Source organism: Rhinoderma darwinii, chromosome 1 (assembly GCF_050947455.1).
Source record: "Rhinoderma darwinii isolate aRhiDar2 chromosome 1, aRhiDar2.hap1, whole genome shotgun sequence".
Lineage (NCBI taxonomy): Eukaryota > Metazoa > Chordata > Amphibia > Anura > Rhinodermatidae > Rhinoderma > Rhinoderma darwinii.
In genome coordinates, this window is record NC_134687.1 from 93,846,264 (window position 1) to 93,866,171 (window position 19,908).

The window sequence follows — 19,908 nt, forward strand, 5'->3', positions numbered from 1 at the left end:
GCTCCTATATTAAAATAACCTATACCGGGCGGTATAAATTTTTTCGCAGGTTTCCATTTCATGAAATAGTATAGACGCTATTCCATCCCTAAAAACAAACAGTTATACTGACGGATACCAGCCCCATGGAGGCCAAAAGGGCACGCATACATTGTGAGATTTCCTGGGGTACATGCTAAACTTAGGGCAAAAACATGATATGAAGAGGGTCTAATTTGTGGTCTTTATAGTTGTTTTTGAAAAACTATTGTTGTGATTAAGCTAGTGTTTTATAGTCTTTCGTGTTGAGTTTTGTCTTTCCCCTGTCAACTGTTTTCTTTTAGCTTGTGTAACTTCTCTTTTTTTCCACAGTGGATACAGAGCTGCATTGCATCCATTTCCTTCTCTGTCCGAGCTGGTGTAGATATCACTCTATAGGGCATAGGCCCAGTGGTGTCGCCAGCACCGGGCTTTCGGAGCCCAAGCCCCAAGTCTTTGGCCTAGTGCCCCGGATTCCCGGGCAACTGCCACATAATGACGCACCACGTCTATATACTGTTACTATAGTAACTGGGGCCTTTATAATAAACTACACAGGCCCCTGTTACTATAGCAACTGACAGTACACTTACCCTCCTCGTTCTGGAGCGCAGTGGGGGTCCTGCTGCCTTCTCGCGTCATGACGCTGTGCACCATGCATGTCGACACAACGCTGTGTGCCGCGCACAACATCGCAACGCTGGATGGTGTCAGGATCTTCGCTGCTGAAGAGGAGGGTAAGATTGTTATTGTCTGCTGGGGCCCTCTATCTACGCCTACCTTGTGGTAGGCTTATATACATGGCCCAGCAGACAGGATCACACTTGTGGCCCCCCAGCCTGGCCAGAGGATGCAACACATTTATTAAGAGGCTTTCATCTCTTAATAAATGTGTCCCATCTTACTCCAACTTTTCTTACTATTAAGTAATCGCCAGTATGAATCGCCAGTCTTAATACATTTCCCCCATAGAGTATCTTCATTAAAAGATGCTGTTTTTCTCTAAATGGAAAGCATAGGGCACTCTTTTCTCTAAATTGATAGGATATACTGTAGTGGCAATCCACATTTTATTCAGTGGTTCTCCCCAATCACCTAACTGCCCCATCCCCTCATTTAATAGGCAATTTGTGTATTAAAAGGATCATGAACCTTCCTTTTAAAGATAAGAGAGACAAGAGAATTAGGAATTTGATAGTTTCCAGAATGACATGACATCTGTGGAGAATGAACAGCCCCCACTGATACTGTACCCCCACACAGATAGTGCGTCCCTTGAAATCAGTTCACATGAGGTGAACCGACAGAATTCCAATAGTTTACTTCAATGTGGATCTGTCTAAAGAAATGAACATCTTCCCTCGTACTTGTAATTATGACAGAGCATTGCAGCACAATATAGGAAATTTGCCCCTTAATTTGCGCAGACAATTCTCCGATTAATGACGAATCTGAGCTACAAGAACTTCACATAAAATGAATAGTCAGAGAAACGCAAGTGTTTAACATATATAAAGCATTAAGGCCTAATCACAAAGTACATAAGTACATTTATTTACTGTGTTTTATTCATAAGGAAGAACAAATAGCTGCTTGGAATATTCAAGGTTCTGTTCAGTTTTTTTTTATACTGTCACTGCTGGGGATGCCATCTGGGTCAACTTTTGTAACTGTGGCTTACAAGTCAGACCCCTGCCACCTCTCTGTCATGTCACTTTTGAAAAAAATAAGGTGTCATTAGTCTCAAAAATGTCCCAGCTGTTGGATACATAATGTGTAATGACATCATGAACTGCTCTGGTAGAAATTATGAACTCCATGGACAACACTGTAGAGTTTGACTCAACAAACCTGAATACTGAGCATAATAGAACTGTGGGCCATAGGGTCTTCTGTCATCATCATAGCTGCTAGCTTTCATGGAGTATTGCGACAGACTCAAACCCAATACCCCCTAAAAGCCTTTATGACAAAGTCAGTATTATCACAGCAATCACATGTTCAATTATACAAAATGTATGCTGGGCTAAATGTTCTTTGTTGCTACAAAAAGCTGTACTTTTTTTTCTAGTACAACAATATTAGATTTAGCTAGAATTATCTATCTATCTATCTATCTATCTATCTATCTATCTATCTATCTATCTATCTATCTATCTATCTATCTATCTATCTCATATCTATCTATCTATCTATCTCATATCTATCTATCTATCTATCTCATATCTATCTATCTCATATCTATCTATCTATCTATCTATCTATCTATCTATCTATCTATCTCATATCTATCTATCTATCTATCTATCTATCTATCTATCTATCTATCTATCTATCTATCTATCTATCTATCTATCTATCTATCTATCTATCTATCTCATATCTATCTATCTATCTATCTATCTATCTATCTCATATCTATCTATCTATCTATCTATCTATCTATCTATCTATCTATCTATCTCATATCTATCTATCTCATATCTTTCTATCTATCTATCTATCTATCTATCTATCTATCTATCTATCTATCTATCTATCTATCTATCTATCTATCTATCTATCTATCTATCTATCTATCTATCTATCTATCTATCTATCTATCCCTAAATAGTTAGTCTATGAAGATGATTGAAACCTAAACTAATATAAGAAAAACTGTAGATAACATCTGTATGGAGTTTGTATGTGCTCCTCGTGCTTGCGTGGGTTTCCTCCAGTTTCCTCAAACATACCAATAGGGAATTTAGATTGTGAGCCCCAATGGGGACAGTAAAAAACAGGACCTCTGTACAGCGCTGCATAATATGTTGGAACTATATAAGTAACTGAAATAAATAAATAGAGTGACAATCCAGAAAGGTTGATAATACAGCATTTGTTATAAGCCCATATTATTTTACATTTCACAAAACCAGAATATTTAGCAGAGAACAAAGTGCAACATTTTCCAGATAAAATAATGATAATAAAATTATTAGGGATTATTTATGGACTATTTAAAAGTATAAATTCTGTATTTTAACTTTGGCTCATGCTGTTACTCCGACCTGCTGCTAGGATGAGACATGCTCAATTGCCGTTATTAAAAAAAATAATATTCTTCCCTTTAGGAGGGTCACCGTGACTTTGAAAGTCAGCAAAATAGACAGAGAAAGTCTTAGAAGCCATATAGGTAGCTCATTATGTATTCCAAAAATATACAAATATAAATATTTAGTATTGCTGCCCTTTTAAAGAAAGGGTTAAGCTATTTCTTTGGTTAAAAAAAAATGTTTCAAGGCTAAAATTGAAGTCGGCAGGTTCCTTCTCCTAATTGCTTAATAACAATTTAAAAAATAGCCATAACAGCAGCTCTACTGCAAAGAGACCAAACATTATCATTAAATGAGTCTTAAAAGCTGCAATAGAATGGCAAGGCAGCTGCATTTCTAATGAGGAGGCAAATCTGTCCCCATCAATCAACACACACACAGCTAACAAACAATTATTTAGAGGGTAAGTAAAAAACATGGCTGTGTCCGGAGAATGCTATCCTTCAAATATATGGGTACACATAACACACAACATATACAGGCGGCTACATTATGCAACCTTCAGATGCACGGCTAGCACAAAATACAAACGGTAAGTACAACCCTCTGAACCTGTTTATGAGGTAAAATACTAGCAAGGACAACAACGACAACGACTAATCATCCGTGTTGCTCAAGCCCAGGTACAGGTGTCTCTTACCGGCAGAGAGTAGGACACAAAATGTGTGTTGCTCAAGCCCAGAAGTATATCAAACCTGAAAAGATAGAAATAAATTGGGTGGTTCTTACCAGACTTCTTTCTAGGGCATAAATGAACCCGGATGTTGAGAAACAGATGGCTCTTACTGGCAGAGAGTGAAACCAGGATGACTCCTCCCGGCAGTAGTCCTACTTTCTTCTCCTCGGCCTGCCGGGAGGAGTCATCCTGGTCTCACTCTCTGCCAGTAAGAGCCATCTGTTTCTCAACATCCGGGTTCATTTATGCCCTAGAAAGAAGTCTGGTAAGAACCACCCAATTTATTTCTATCTTTTCAGGTTTGATATACTTCTGGGCTTGAGCAACACAAATTATTAGTCGTTGTTGTTGTCTTTGCTAGTATTTTACCTCATAAACAGGTACCATTTGTATTTTGTGCTAGCCGTGAATCTGAAGGCTGCATAATCTAGCCGTCTGTGTATGCCGTGTGTTATGTGTACCCATATTTTTTAAGGATATCATTAAAAGCTAATTTTTCTTTTGTTACCAATGCTGATTTGGTTATAGACTTGAGGTGAATTGCCTTTTTTGCACTAAGTTACTCCTGTGCGCATTGCACTATTAGGCTTAATAGTATTCAGAGCATGGAACCATCCAGAGAAACGCGCTCACATATGACATACACAGCACCCTCTAAGAACATAACATCATGCACGAGGCACAATATACTCCGGTATGTCTGCTTGTAGGACCATTCAACCATTGACTCTAGGAGTGTATACTGCCTACATAGACACTATGTAACTTACAATCATAACTAATCAGGGGCCATATGTTAGGAACCACCTCAATATACATGTAAGTCACGATTAATCTTATCATTATCATTCTCCTTCCTCTGCCATCTTGAACATAACTGAGATACTTTGTTGGAGCATGTGTAACCTTACATGTAGCACTGACTTTTTTAGGGCCCTTTTACATCGGCCGATAAGCCAATGATCTGCGCTCGTTTGCTCCTGTCACACAGAACTATGGATGGGGACGAGCGGTTGTTACTCCGATCGCTCATCCCCACGCATTATTATCATTTTGGCAGCGCGTCTCCCTGTTTACACAGGGATATGTGCTGCCGACAACGTAAATATTTCACTTTTTTAAAACGATACGACCAACAGATGATTGAGAGTTTGTGCGGTTATCTGCTGATCGTTCCCCTGTTTACACAGGGCAATTATCAGCAACGAATGTTCTATGAACGCTCGTCTGCCTGATAATCTGCCAGTGTAAAACCCCCTTTAGGGGTCACCACCGCTGCATCGGCATACTTGTGACAATGCAACATTGAAACCAAAAATTTGCATACACATCTACTATGTGTTCCAATTGTTTTTTGTTGAAAAACTAAACAAAATACATTGTCAATTACATTGTAACACTTTCAGCATATTTCCATAGAAAGAATACACAGGTATAATGTCTTACCATGCATGTCACATTTTAAATGCAGTGTAGCACAGCTACTATGAATGCTACTGGGGCCAGGAGGAGTTGGAAATATACTAGTTAATAATGCGTCATGTGAACCTGCATGGGGCACTCTCCACAAGCATTACAACTCACCCCACAAATGCTATAAAACAAGGATGAGCATAACCAGCATTATAGATGATCATGCCACCCTTCTCTCCTACACTGGTTGGAAAGACGAGGAGGTGGGGTGGCTTGAACACGTGCTAGTTGGGGGCCCAATTTAAGTTTTCCTATACAGCTTCTTTCCTGATGCACTGCTGGATGAGATATAATGAACAGATTTCTATATACTGCTACTGAAGTAGATAGCCAGGAATCTAACTAAACCATGTAGGCCTATGTAAGGACCCATGCACACGAACGTAAAAAATACTCTGTAATTTCGGACCCGCCTGGTTCTATTGGTCGCGGACACCTTTCCGTATCGCTATGGATAGGTGTCCGTGCCGTAGAACCGTGCCGGGAATTATGGAGCATGACCTACTTTTCGGTTTTTTACGGGCCGTGCTCCCAAACTTTGTATGGGAGCACAGCACGAAAATGCGGCACGGCCGTGTGCATGAGTCCTAAGGGTTTGTACTCACTGTGCTTGAAGTAGAGCATAAACATAAATAAAACATTCCTACATGTAGAAAAGAATACCATGAATTGACTTCATTTCAGCTAAAACACTCTTGCATAGGGGAAATCTCTGGAATATAAATGCTTTCCTATAGGGCAGAATAGGAAAATAATATTTCAGTTTATGTAAGTAATATATGAAAGAACATTACTCAATAAGAAGCTTTTCTGAGTTCATGGTAAGCAAAGTCTCATTAAACTTTTCTGAATTTTTACCCGCTGCTAGAAAATGCTTAGAACACACATAAAGCGCCCGACGTGTGTACATGGCCTCCGCTCGTACAAGCAGAATATTCAGATGTAGTGTGAAATTCAATAGATAATCACCCGTTTTTTTTTTCTTCATGTTAATAGTTCCTTTAAGTGGAATTTTGTATGTCCTTAAAAGAAGATCAAAGTATATTCGCATACACTGTAAACTTATAGTCAACTCCAACCTAACAGCAGAGCTTAAAATACTACACTGCACATCAGACATATTGATTATCTTATAGGTTGTCCGAGGTCCTAATGAGAACTCCTGCTGCCAGAAAGCATGTTTACCAAGGAACTTATCATGGTCATTACCTTATTGGAAAAACAATGCAAAAGCTACTGGACAATACAAAAGGCAAGTCTGGCCGGCAGCTATGTGTACTTACACAGTATAAATGAAGAGCTCTGTAACCTGCACAGGTCGCACTAAAACAAGTGTGAAGTGGAAAAGGAGTTATGAGTCTATAAAAATCCCAGAGTCTGCATAGATTCTGGAGAAACAACAATGTCTTCTGCTGGACTGTGCAGTAGACACGTCATGAGATCTCAAGGGAACTAGGACCAAGGCCCAGGTCTCAGTGTAACTTTTTTGCCATCTTAAAGAATTGTTCAGTAAAACAACTGGATAAAAACTGAATATGTTACAAGTTGAGCAGTGGAAGTAAAATGCACTTATACAATTAAAAATTACACTTAAAGGGAGTCTATCAACAGCTTTTTACCCCCAAACCACTTATAGCACTGGTCAGGTCTTGAGAAAAGCAGTGTCCACATACCTCTATAACACGTCTTCTTTGTAAACGCTGAAAAACCACATTTATTCATCCGTGGGTCATATGCTAATTAGGCATAAGGCGTCCCCTGGATCAGAAAGAGTCCTGTATCATACTCTGTAACGCCATCCCTTCCCCCACCCATATCCTCCCCTGTAACACTTGTCTGACGTTTCTTCCAAGCTGCTACATCATCATCCGCTTCATCCAAATACCGCGTCTGCGCCTTGCAGTCTGTATCGACGTCAGGCAAGAGGAGGGAAAGGGGGGGCGTTACAGAGTAAGATGCAGGACACTTTGCAGTCTAGAGGCCTCTTTGTGCCTATTAAGCAAACACCACATGGATGAATAAATAATGGTTTTGAGCATTTAGAATGAAACAAGACATGTAATACAGTAGACATGTAATACAGTTATTCTTTTCTCAAGACCTGACCAGCGGTATAAACGGTTTGGGGGGGGGGACGACTGGTGACTGGCTCGCTTTAAACAGTTTGTATGGTACATTATGTACAAAGGGATTATAACATATTGGGCAATTATTGTCCCTAGAAATCACCCCAGTATCCTGTCATTCCAATCATTCTACTTTTATGTGATGTCAACAAGGTTGTGGAGGACTAATCTACCAAGCTCATAGGATGTACCAAACATGTGGACAACTTAACCAAACTTGTTGGTTATTGTGTGCCGTTTATGTCCCAATTACTATAGTATTGCCATTCTGCTTATTGCGGAATTAATACATGTTGAGTCAATGTAGTAGTGCGTTAGTCGTTTTACACAACTCATCATGAGGTCTTGAATCACAATGTTACTTTACATAGAACTGCAGGTAAATGCATTTGCATCCCCAAAGATTTAATCATCAAATTCAGCTGGCTACATCTTTAGACTTTGAGGTGTAAAGTTAAAGGGACTTTTTAGAGGTTTATAGATAAAACCCTCTATATCCCTCGACAGAGTCATACACATTATAGATTTTTTTTAATATTCATATTAAGGCCGGTATGATATGCTGTTCATATATGCACAAAGAAGTAATGCTTAAACTGCTTGTGGTGTCTGACATGGACCTTATCGCAAATCCAAATAGCCCTGTTTAAGAATTCTGGCCTTTAAGCGGTTTCCTAAACAAAGATTTACTTAATTAAGAAGACGTATTGCCCCCTGCTATCACGGGAATCGAAACTTTTAAGAGATTAACCAGCTGTCTTCTCAGCTCCTGCACTTCTAGTTTTGGAAGTGGTGAGTAAAATGTAACAAGTGTTTAATAATTACATGAGGTTAACAATGTGAGCTTTGTTAAACACGACATTTCTGCTTTATTTAAAGTTAGCTATCTAGAAAGGGTTTCAGGCTACAATTTCCATCTCCCCTGATAGACACTAAACCAGTCTAGAAATAACCCATTTGGTGCTCAAGTAAATAAACTCCATCAGAAAATAGCAGCAAGCCTGTCGCACCAATCTACGGTATATTGGTGTAGGATATTTTATAGCAAGGAACAGATTCCATCGTTTTGATACGGTCTTCAAATTCCGAGCAATACAAATATCATGTAATAATGAAGACAAAAGTATTGGCAATAAAAATGTGCTAACAGAAAAACCACAAAAAACAAAAAAAAAAAAACAAACAAAAACCCATATCCCCATCTCTTGTAGCTAAGAGAGCCAGGAAATAAAATCATTGCACAGATCTATATTCAATTCTCTGAAAATAAAGTAATCACTGTCATATTAAACTCTCTGAAAGCTTCTATTGATCTGCTATGCAACACTGGAATGCGGGGAAAGCAATGTTTTTCTTTTATATCTACTTCATACAAAGAGGGCAGAGATTGTAGCATGTAGGTATCAGGAGGTACAAATCCATATTTAGGACTGATTGCTATCCCCTCACTATATTCAGAAGTGCTTCCCAGTCCCTTATTTACAGAAGAAAAATTCCTGAATGTTAAAAAACAATTCAAACTCCTGTAATCTTGCAGGTTCTATAGATTTCTGCAGTTTTTCCAATAATTTTCTTACAAGTCACCATTGAGATTTCAACCAATGTAGAAGAGCAGCTTGAAGCTCTGGTGCACCATCTGTACCAGGGACCTCCATCTGCCACTTACCACTTATAATACTGGTGTCATCTTATATAGCAGAGGGATCATGGATTCTACTTTGGCACCAGGGACCATGCTACTGCATCCCACTATAGTCACACAATTGGCCAATATAAAGAACAGCAAGTCAAAGTCCCCCACACTTAATCTCCTGGTGTAATCTACAGGTATTCTGTATCAACGGGATGTGAAGACCAGCTCGTCTCCCATTTTTAGAATACAGGGTCTATAAGTAGCACCTGAAATCATGAGAGCAGACATGGACAATTTTATATTCCTGCTCTACCTTATTTAGATGCATAACTATAGGGGGTGTAAGGATTGCAGTTGCACCTGAGCCCTAGTGCTACCCCGGTGTTGTCACATAACTGCATTACGTATCCCTGAACTGTGACAACATTGTGACATCACAGCGTCTATTACGTCTGGCCTGACGGTTTGACATCACGGTGTTCATTATTCTTGAATTATTAAGTATGCCTGTGAGGTGACACTACTGTATTTTCTTGACCCCTAGGCAGAGATATCACTAATATTTCTGTATTGTGACATCATTTAATTTATTATAACTTCACTGTCACATGACTGTCTGTTTTCCCTGTACTATGACATCACTGTGTTTATTAATCCTGTGGTGGGATATCATTGTGTGCATTATTCCTGTTCTGTGACATAACTGTAAGATTTATTCCTGTGCAGTGACATCGCTGTGTGCATTTACAGGGTAGTAACTGCATGGAGTGCAGAGGATGCAGTTGACCCTGGGAACTGGTGCTTGACATGGCCCAAAAATTCCTCTGCTTCATAAGAAGATACCAGTGCTATACATTTCATGTAAAGTTGGTGGGTGGTTGTTACAGATTTTGCATCGAATCCCAGGAACTTCTCCAGGAAGTTACGCCCTATACAATACTTCATAAATGAACAATAGGAGTATATTAGGGATCATTGTTCGGGTAAATTACATTTTAGACAAGTGAAGGTTCCCCAAAAAACACCAATTGTATTAATATGTAAACAGTAATGCATAGTACTATGTTACGTAACTGAGGTTTCTGCTGCACTTCCCTATGAACATTTTTCTAGTAAGCTTTAGAACAGGGGTCTTCAATTGTTCACGGTCCGGACCCGGACGCCAGTTGTCCAGACACCTGCTATCTGAACCGGCAAGCGGCACAGCAGTAGAGGGGGGACGTAGACCACTGCCACCGATGAAATAAACAGCTTGGGGAATGAGGGAGGGAGAATGGGAGGGCGAGAAGCATAGGAAGAGCAAAGTGGGATTGCGTCACTGCAGGCAATGACCGCCTACCTCAGTGTCAGTGCCTCTCTTCAGTGGTCTACTGTAAAGACAGTGGATATTTAAGAGGTAATACTAAAAAAACGAATGACATTATATGTTATGAAGGCACATAGGGTTACTAATTTAGTATCGATTTAGTTACTAATCCACGTTCTTACTATGTTTGGTTCTACATATACTTGTGACTCTGCATTCTCTATTATGAATCTGGTGAAGAACACATACCACACTCGAATGACAGATAAGCGCTGCATCAGTCTGTTCGAATGGCAGTCACCCCCTTTGTACCTAATTTCAAAGGTTAAAAAGCATAGATTTTCCCACTAATAAATAATAAATCTGAATGTAAATAGTTTGACAAAGTTTGGAAAAAATTAGCAAGGCAACATCTTTACTACTGGTGTTCAGTTCGGACCTTCACCTGACGACAGACCCTGGTAAGTGGAACTTTGCTAAAAGTAGTTGAGTACCCCTGCACTAGAAAGTAAAAAAAAAATAATAATAATATATATATAACAACCCAAAGCTACCCTATTCTTCTAAGATGTGATTATGATCTATGAAATGAAGAAATGTATTCCCTACAGCCGGTTTTCAGGGCAGTTCTGCAGAGGTTACATAGTTCCAGCTCTTATAGTACAAGATGTAGCTGTGGGCTGTAGGCACATTTATCTCTACATCAGTAAATGCAATGGCTAAGATCTAGTAAATAATTGAGGTAGATACTGGAAGATACCAGAGGATGAAATTATTAAAATTCTGTAAGAGGAGAGAAGATGAGCCACCGTTAAATATTTGCTTTTTATAGAGGACTGTGCTTCCAGTAACATGCCAAAATAACAGCTTCATTGACTATTAGAGTCCACGTGTTTCTAAATGAAATCGACACAGTTTTCAATCTTGGTACATGTCTATTGTTAGGCATTAACAGAATACAGTATACAGCAGGTTTACCTTTTCCAAGCACGAATATAGAAGTGAATTAGATAAATAACAATTCCTCTCATATACACCTTATTATCAGATTTCTGACCTTAAATAATGCAGATGTAGGACTGTGGTGAATTTACATTTCCCTGTTATAATTCAAATTAAATAGCAGCCAACATTCTGCAGTTTATAGCAGTCTATGATCTGAAAACGGGACACAGACAGCTAGCTCTACTAAAATAGCTTCCATGATTTAATATCCAAATACTCCTGTGTGTGCAGGGAACTATTACGCATTCTAACAATATATTAGGAAAAATTATATTTCTGCAGGTCTAGGTTTGAATGTATAGGACTAAAGATTATTATCATGTTTTTTTTGCATCTGCTTTCGGGGAAAGTATACCCCCCAGGTATGTTTTATAATAAATATTAGGGAAATGCATTGAAGATTTTATTATATATTATTACTCAATAACCATAAAAGATCAGGGCATCTGTAGGGAATACAAATTAGCACTGATTGTCTGAAGAGCCAAACAGCAGAGTATGGACAACTGCATATGGTGGTCTATAAAGTACATTGGGAAACAAACTATAGACTGGGAGTAATATGTCTAAGGACAATGTACTAGGGAATTGCTTATAAAGCAATTCCTTACTTTTGTGGAACGGTTCTAAAAACACTAGGTATGCTATATATTGGTTTATTAAGAAGCTTTGTTCAGTAATGTAGGTAAATGACAGATATATTACACAGTCCAGAGTATCTGTTGTGATGATTGAGACTGACCATTACTTTCTATGTCTGTAGCCCGGGGACTTATGTAACAGCTCTGGTCTTTGCTCGGCTTCTGGGGCACATCACAGTCAGTAGAGCAGAGCAGGATGGGCCAGAGATCTAGCAATGGGAGTAAGGAGATAAAATAGAAACATGGGATGATAATGTGCTACTAGACTGGAATGTATTGTATATTAGTCTGATAGCTTTCCTATCAGATTGTCTGTATCTGACTTGACTGAATTACTTCCCACAGACTGTGATATGTACTCACTGTCTGAGGCCCTAATTCCACCAAGATAGCGTGATTTCATTTACCGTGGACCAGCCACCATAATTCTTGTTATAAAATGTCCTTAAAGCACATATATTATTAGATATAAGAAAACGGTCAGGTAACAAGACCTGGTACGCCCTGTCAGCCATAGATATGCTGTGACTTGCAATCCTACCATATCTGTTCACACACTTTTCGTCTATACAGTGCTTCAGTATTTATTGTATAATGACGCTAGGATGACCTTTAAAATGTCAATATAAAATGTAATTCCTTTTCCAGGACCTTCACTATTACAATGACTGAAGAGGCTCTCATCATTCTCAAGCATCAGGATCTCTTTCATTAGTTGCAACATGGAATACAGTGTCTGTATGAGAGGTGTATGCTGAATACTGACATTATCTTCTAGTGAATGAAAATGTGCCTCACTGCCTTTTGGGGTCTCTAATATGTGGGCACTTTGATATCAGAGTGATCATGAGCCTCCATCTACCCCACCGTCCGCCGGACAAGCATAGAGAGCGTGTTTACGCCGATTACCATGGGTCCCTCTAAGCCCAGTGGACTCTGGAATTTGCTAAGGTTTGGCTAGTGCTGATGTCAATCCTGTGCCTATGATAAATCCGCTATGTCATAGTATTTGTTTTATGGAAAACGTTCAGTAGTAACGTGAGAGTTCTTACTTAGCTTAAGTTAGGACAAAGCGTGGGACCCACCTAAGGGATCCTTACTAGTTTGATATAAATTTCACATAGATGCCAATATAAATCCATTAATGAATGCAGATCCCCTTTAAATAACAGGTAAGAATGTGACCAAACAGCCGGAATGGGGAATGGAAATATAGTCATGGAAAATCTAGTCTGAGAGCTGCCACAGCCCACCCTGACTGATTTACAATACCGTATGATTATAATGTTATTTTTATATAAATAACTTGGTCACTCAGATAATAGATTCACTCAACTTTTTTATTTTTTTCTGAAAAGACAACTGATGAAAACACTTGAGACTGGCAGAGTGGACATGTCTAGCTGGGATGTCACCGCGGAGGGCTGATATCCTGGTGCAGTCCCCTAAAGATCACTTGTTGCAGAGTTTGAATGTCACAGCAGACAAAGACTACATCAACTTCCTCACAAGAAGCCATTGTCATTAGAATGTTACCGCAGGCTTCAGCTGTCAGACATTTGTTTATTTGCCTTGCTCCACAGAGTTTAGACAACACATTTCTGCATATAGTGACACATCACATCTTATACTAACGCCATCCATGAAAATCAAACTAAAGGAATCAAACACCACAAGATTTCATAAAAAAATATATAACAATACCAACTCCTCCAGTATAAAGAAGTGTATGATGTTCATTGTGCAAAAAAAAAATCCACTTTTTCATGCTGGTGACTCTTTGCACCATAAAAAAATCAGCTGAAAATACAATTTCCCAAAGAGTAATAAAGAATGAAATAATATAAAGGTGCTAAGTTGGAGAAATGGAAAGGGCTGACACTTCTGTAAATGTATTACTTGAAATTTTATTAACCAGGTACATATAGGGCCATTCTAGGACCAAAGATATACAGGAGAGATATGGGTCAAAAGTAGCCCCCCTCCCCTGCGAAAAAAAGGCACTAGAACTTGCAACCTTACCCTAAAAAAAAAGTGGCAAAACTGGAAAAAAAATGTATAAGCAGTGTTCATTTTTTTAACATTTGGGATTTTTTTTGGGCATATGAAGTTTTAACAAAGTTCACAAGTAACTGTGTTCAATTCTGACTTGCTCTCCAAGAGCTTACTATTATTTACAGTAGGTTACTACAGTTTCATACTGAATAATACTGAAACATATGTCCGGTATAAATGTAGAGTGGATTTTGTATATTTATACTGATTTACACACTTTTGTTCCTAACCCCAATCAAACATTTTACAAACTGAGCGAATTGACAGTGTCAAAGAGAAAACAAAAGTTGCTTCTTGGGTTTCTCGGAGGAGTTGTTCAAGCCATGGCCTTCTTCCCTGACTCTGATTTTCTGGCAACTTTTACACACAGAGGAATGTGCTTCTACTGCATTAGCGAACGTCTGAGCTTGTTGTTTTTGGCTGATCCAAAACCAGAAGAAAAAAAAAAGTCTTCAGTAAAACTGTTTTAACTTTTCATCCTGCAAGCGTTCCCTGTCCATTCTTTGCAAAGAAAACTAGACATTATATATCTATGCTATGCAAAGTGCTGGAAAGGTGGATATCCTGAAACATTTGGACAGAGTTAGCAGTTTCCTAATTCAGATTTTTAGGTGGGTTCTCACCTAAAGAGATTTTCCGCAAGCACGAGTGCTAAGTCCAAGCTTGGGTATGGGGTTAGGATTTTAAAACATTTGGTTTAACTAAACATAGTATCCCAAACCCAAACCTAAATCCGTCAGATAAGCACCTTGAAAATACCCTCAGACTTAGAAGAAATCTGGTTCATGTCAATACACACTCCGTCATGCGACTTGTGAGCAAAGTTCATCTGTATTTTATCATTTAAGTATGTGTATAGTATGCAGGAAGAAAAAATGGCAACATTAATCATATAATAGGTCTGTTAATACTCAAAAGTAATCCAATAAATGTAATGTATAAGTCTGAATAAATAAAAATGATATATATATATATATATATATATTTATATTTAAATATTATTATAGTATAAAATATTTAGAGTTTTTACCCACAAATAGTAATAATATAAAATAATAAAAATAAATTTGCTTTATATCTAAAAATAAAGAAACGTTTACCTCGAAGGTTCTCAGTATATTGAAACAAAATTGGTACAATTTAGCCATGACCAAGATTAATGGAAAGCCGAGCACATTTTAATTGGCGAATCATCATGTGGTTTTCCCCCAATGAATGAGTTGTGAGCTATATTAGAGATTAAATTGCTGTTTGAAATCTATGCCCTTTCAAAACATACTTAAGAAGGGCACATTCTCGGATAGAGGAAAAAAATTGAAAAAAAAAACAACTCACAATGAAATCAGTGCCGATATCTATTTAATTGCCATTAGTCACATGTGACATTTTTGCAAGCGTGTTAAAACTAAGCCACATGTGCACCGGGCCAGACGGGAAGAATAAGCTGCAAATGATTAAGAAATCTATCAACAAAAATAACCATGTGTTAAGGCCACTACAACTCATTTCAGTGCCTGAAAGAAGAAGGAAAACTGCCGCACAAATCATTGCCCCTAGGGGAAAGAAAAGGCCGTTCACAAAAAGTAAGGCAGGATTTAGTGTTGTATATATACACATTTATTGCATTCCCTGCATTTAATCACTTGTCAGGTTTGTGTTTTACTCTTTTAATTCATCTATTTATTTACAGCTCTCCCCACCAGAGGGGGCTAAAATAGTTAAAAAGGATGGGGATATTTAGAATGAATGGGATTCATCTCCACATCTTTGTCCTATAATTGTCAATAATAATGAAAAATAGGATTTTTTTTTCCTTCCCAAGAAGCATTGTGGGTACTTTTCAAATGCACTTTAGCAGTAACGCAGTGCAAATGCATTCACTGGGTCACTTCAAGTTACCAGCGGCGGTGACAGGTGCTTAGCAACGCTTCTCTAGTGGACCTTTTAAAGGGACAATTACCTGGAACACAGGATTTTAATCCATCTTAGAGTATTAATTATCACAAGGATCTTGGTATTCAGGCAGCCTCTGAATGGAGTCTATTCACGTCCATTTCATGGAAAGTTTTAAGTCACAAAACTGCTGCACGTTTCCATATGAAATAGAAGCGGAAGAAAAGATTGGCAGAGCTGTGAACCGACATGGCAAAAAAAACATATATATATATATATATATATACACCTGACAGCTTTAATCTGCTTAGAACTGTGTCGAGGGGACCAAGATTTTTTTATAAAATGTAACATTTTGTGTCATTAGGGTTACAATATATTGTGTGAAGACTGCGAGACAGGAATGTGTAGTGAACCATGAGGAAAAGTCTAGAACACAATATCTTACATAGTGCTAATGTTTTAGACATCAATCCAGGGTCTAGCCTTAATGTTACCTGTCAAGCCGGGACTGAGATTTAGAGATTTAAAAGGATATTGAAGGCCACTTTTTGCTGAATATTTAAAGTGAAAAGTGAAAGCTATAAAATCGAATAGCAGCACGAGCATTTAAAGCAGGACTGGGTAACGTTGCAGTTGGTATATAGAGAACCAAAGCTAATATAACTGGCCTGGTTGTAATACATTGTAAAGGAAATACCATTAACGCTAATTTTACACCATGTTTGGGATCTTTTCGCATATTTCTCAGGAAATTCTTCCAATATATGTGTCTAACGTGCCCATAGGCCATCATTAGCTAGACGTATGTCGGAAGAGTTTCCTTCAGGCATACCTTTGACCAGTATGCATTGGAATACCTATGACCTAAGTGCATTGAAAAGCGCAGTCGACTGCACTTTTGAATACAGACGAATGCAAAAAAAGACATGTGAAGTTCTATAGGTATATAGTTGAAAATATCCGGGGCATACTTTAGTGAAACTGTTTCAAGGACTCTGAACCCCAAGTTGTAGTGTGATACAGTTGTGCTTTTTCTAGAATAGTCTACATGGTCTCATCCTAGATAGCCGACAGCAATCCAAACAGTTCTCCAAGTGACCAGAGGTTATCAGGTAAATTGGCTTTAACTAGATAATGACTTATGTCAGACTGTGTCTGAAATATAAAAGGTGTTATACATATTTATAGTTAGTAGTGATCTAAAGTTAAAGTTTTGACAGGCTGCTTAACCCCTGAGTGACCAGCCTATTTTAGGCCCTAATGACCAAGCTATTTTTTTTTTCGTTTTTCTTTAGTCGCATTCAAAGGGCTATAATTTTTTTTATTTTTCCGTCGACTGTATGAGGAGTTGTTTTTTGCAGGATTAGTTTTACTTTTTAATGGAACCATTTTGGGGTACATATCATTTTTGTATTAACTTTTATTAACTTTTATTTGTGGGGAATAGAAAAAAAAACTGAAATTCCGCCATTGTTCTATGCGTTTTAAATTGACGCCGTTCACTGCGCGCTGTAAATAACACATTACCTTTATTCTATGGGTCGGTACGATTACGGCGATACCACATATGTAGAGGTATTTTATATTTTATGACTTTTGCACAATAAAAACACTTTTGAACTAAAATTATTTGTTTTTGCATCGTCGCTTTCCAAGAGCCGTAATTTTTTTATTTTTACGTCAATGTAGTGATTTTTTGGGCTTGTTTTTTTGCGGGACGAGACGTAGTTTTGATTGGTGCTGTTTTTGGGTACATTGGACTTATTGATTAACTTTTATTATGCATTTTTGGGGGGCAATGGAAAAAAATAGCAATTTTGCCATTGTTTTTTTGTGGTTTTTTTTACGGTGTTCACCTTGCGGTTTAAATTACAGATTAACTTTATTGTTTGAGTCATTACAGTCGTGGCGATACCATATATGTGTACTTTTATTTATTTTTTACACTTTTAGTAAATAAAACCACTTTTTATAATAAAAAATGGTTTTATTTATTTTTTTACTGTAATTTTAATTAATAATTTTTATTTCACATTACTTACTTATTTTTTTAGTCTCACTAGGGGACTTTACTATGCGATCTTCAGATCGCTGCTATAATGCTCTGGTATACTTTGTATACCAGAGCATTATTGCCTGTCAGTGTAAATCTGACAGGCAATCAGTTAGGACGTGCATATGCCCAGGGCAGACCTCGGGGCTTTTATCAGGCTCCCGGCTGCCATGGCACCCCATCGGAGGCCCGTGATTGCATTTGCGGGCCGCCAATGGGTGACAGAGGGAGCTCCCTCCCTCTGTAAACAAGTTAAGTGCCACGATCGCTAGTGAACGCAGCATTTAACGGGTTAAACGGCTGCGAACGAAGTAAACTTTGATCGTGGTCTTTGGAGCAGGAGTCCGGCTGCCATCAGAGAGCTGAGCCCCGGCTCCGGGCATAGACTGGGCCGCCATGCAAAGGCGACGGCCTAGACTAAGGCCCCTTAGTGACCACCGTGAAAAGGCGTATTGGTGGTCACTAAGTAGTTAATAGAAACTTAGTTTATGTAGTGTTTAGCAATCGTAGATTGCAGAACTGTAGTACACCGTGACCAAGATGTCAAAGCTGTGACTTGTCCAGTCTGTGTATGGTGATGGTGAGTACATAGGTGAGGTATAGCTACAATGCCAGCCATGAATGACACTATTTAACAGGTATTGGCAATAACACAGAACATGGTAGGGTCACCATAAATAAAGGGGAAGCTTGCCTATTCCAACGGTCAACTTTGCAGCACTGGAAGTACAAGACACCTTGAGCTACGGCAGGTCTGGCATTTTGGTTCCACCCAAATCAAGTTTTTTAGCATGAAGGATTTGATTTTGCAATGTGATTTACTTCTGCAGGAACCAACAAGTCACAGATGTGCTGTAAACAGGCCTTAGGAAGAGCGATCGAGTAAACCAGGGAAAAAGTTTCATCGGCCCTTTTACTACCGGAGAGAGACTGCAAGATATTGGCAGGCAATGCAATGTAGGATCCTCCTAGCTATGAATGTGTTATAGATACTCGAGTCACAGTGTAATGTACAGTAAAATAAATCACTATATACATCAGGTCACACTTCATCAGGCGCCCTGTGCAGAATATCAGATGTTCACAGGTATTTTAACCATACACTGAAGACTAGTTTTCCTCTGTTTAGTACTGAATCCCCATAAGGAATACTAGGGTATAAATGAACAGCTTTCCAAGGTATCCAGAAACCCAAGTAAGTCTAGTTAAATCATTCTGCAGATCTGCACCATCTCTGAGAGGCATTCATCAATTTCACTCTCAGGAAGCGCAGACCACAGAGTTCAAAAAGCCCATGAATTCTGGGGTACATGCCAGTTACCCCAATAAAAAGGGCAAACACTTTATTAATTTATACAATGTGCTATACTTTTATGCTTCATCAGACGGTGCAGGTGCTAACTCTTTCACTGCCGGGATACTGCACACAGACTGCTGGTACAGTCTGAACACACACACACACACACACACACACATCTCCTTGCATTATTAAAGAGGAACAACATTAGAACCTGCCAGTAAAATACATAACTGGGTTCCCCCTATTAACACACATCAGCCATTGCATAAAAGGTTTCTACCTAGAGTAAGTGCTTTATGGGCTCATTTCGCCTAGGCATCAGTTGCTTGGGCATAACCCGTGCATCAGAGCAGGAAATGTGAGATCTATAATTGCAAATAAATAAGATAAACTTTTTGGAATGGAAATGCTGCCGGTTTCTCCCTGGCTGCTTGTCCTTCACTGGAGCCCTATTGTTCACAACATACACATGGAGAGAATCACTTAAGTCTTTGTCTGCGGGAATCATACCCATGCATCCAAACTGGAATTTAAAATGCCTGCATAGGATTTTTTTTTTCTTTAATGCAATGTCACGGGGTGGGGGGGGGGGGGATGCAGAGTTAATAAAAAGCAGATGAAAAGGGAACAT

General features: G+C 38.6%; 1 protein-coding gene across 18 annotated transcripts in view; it reads right to left on the reverse strand.

Annotated features, from left to right (window-relative positions):
- Positions 1 to 19,908, reverse strand: part of TENM3 (teneurin transmembrane protein 3) — a 1,030,160-nt gene that overhangs the window by 434,691 nt on the left and 575,561 nt on the right. For 2 of the 18 annotated variants that reach the window (XM_075860225.1, XM_075860224.1), the window contains exon 1: positions 12,075 to 12,170. The exons of the other annotated variants lie outside the window; for them this stretch is intronic. The gene's annotated coding sequence lies outside the window, so the exon portion shown is untranslated. Of the gene's footprint in view, positions 1 to 12,074; positions 12,171 to 19,908 lie in introns of those variants that run through there. 18 annotated transcript variants of the gene reach the window in all.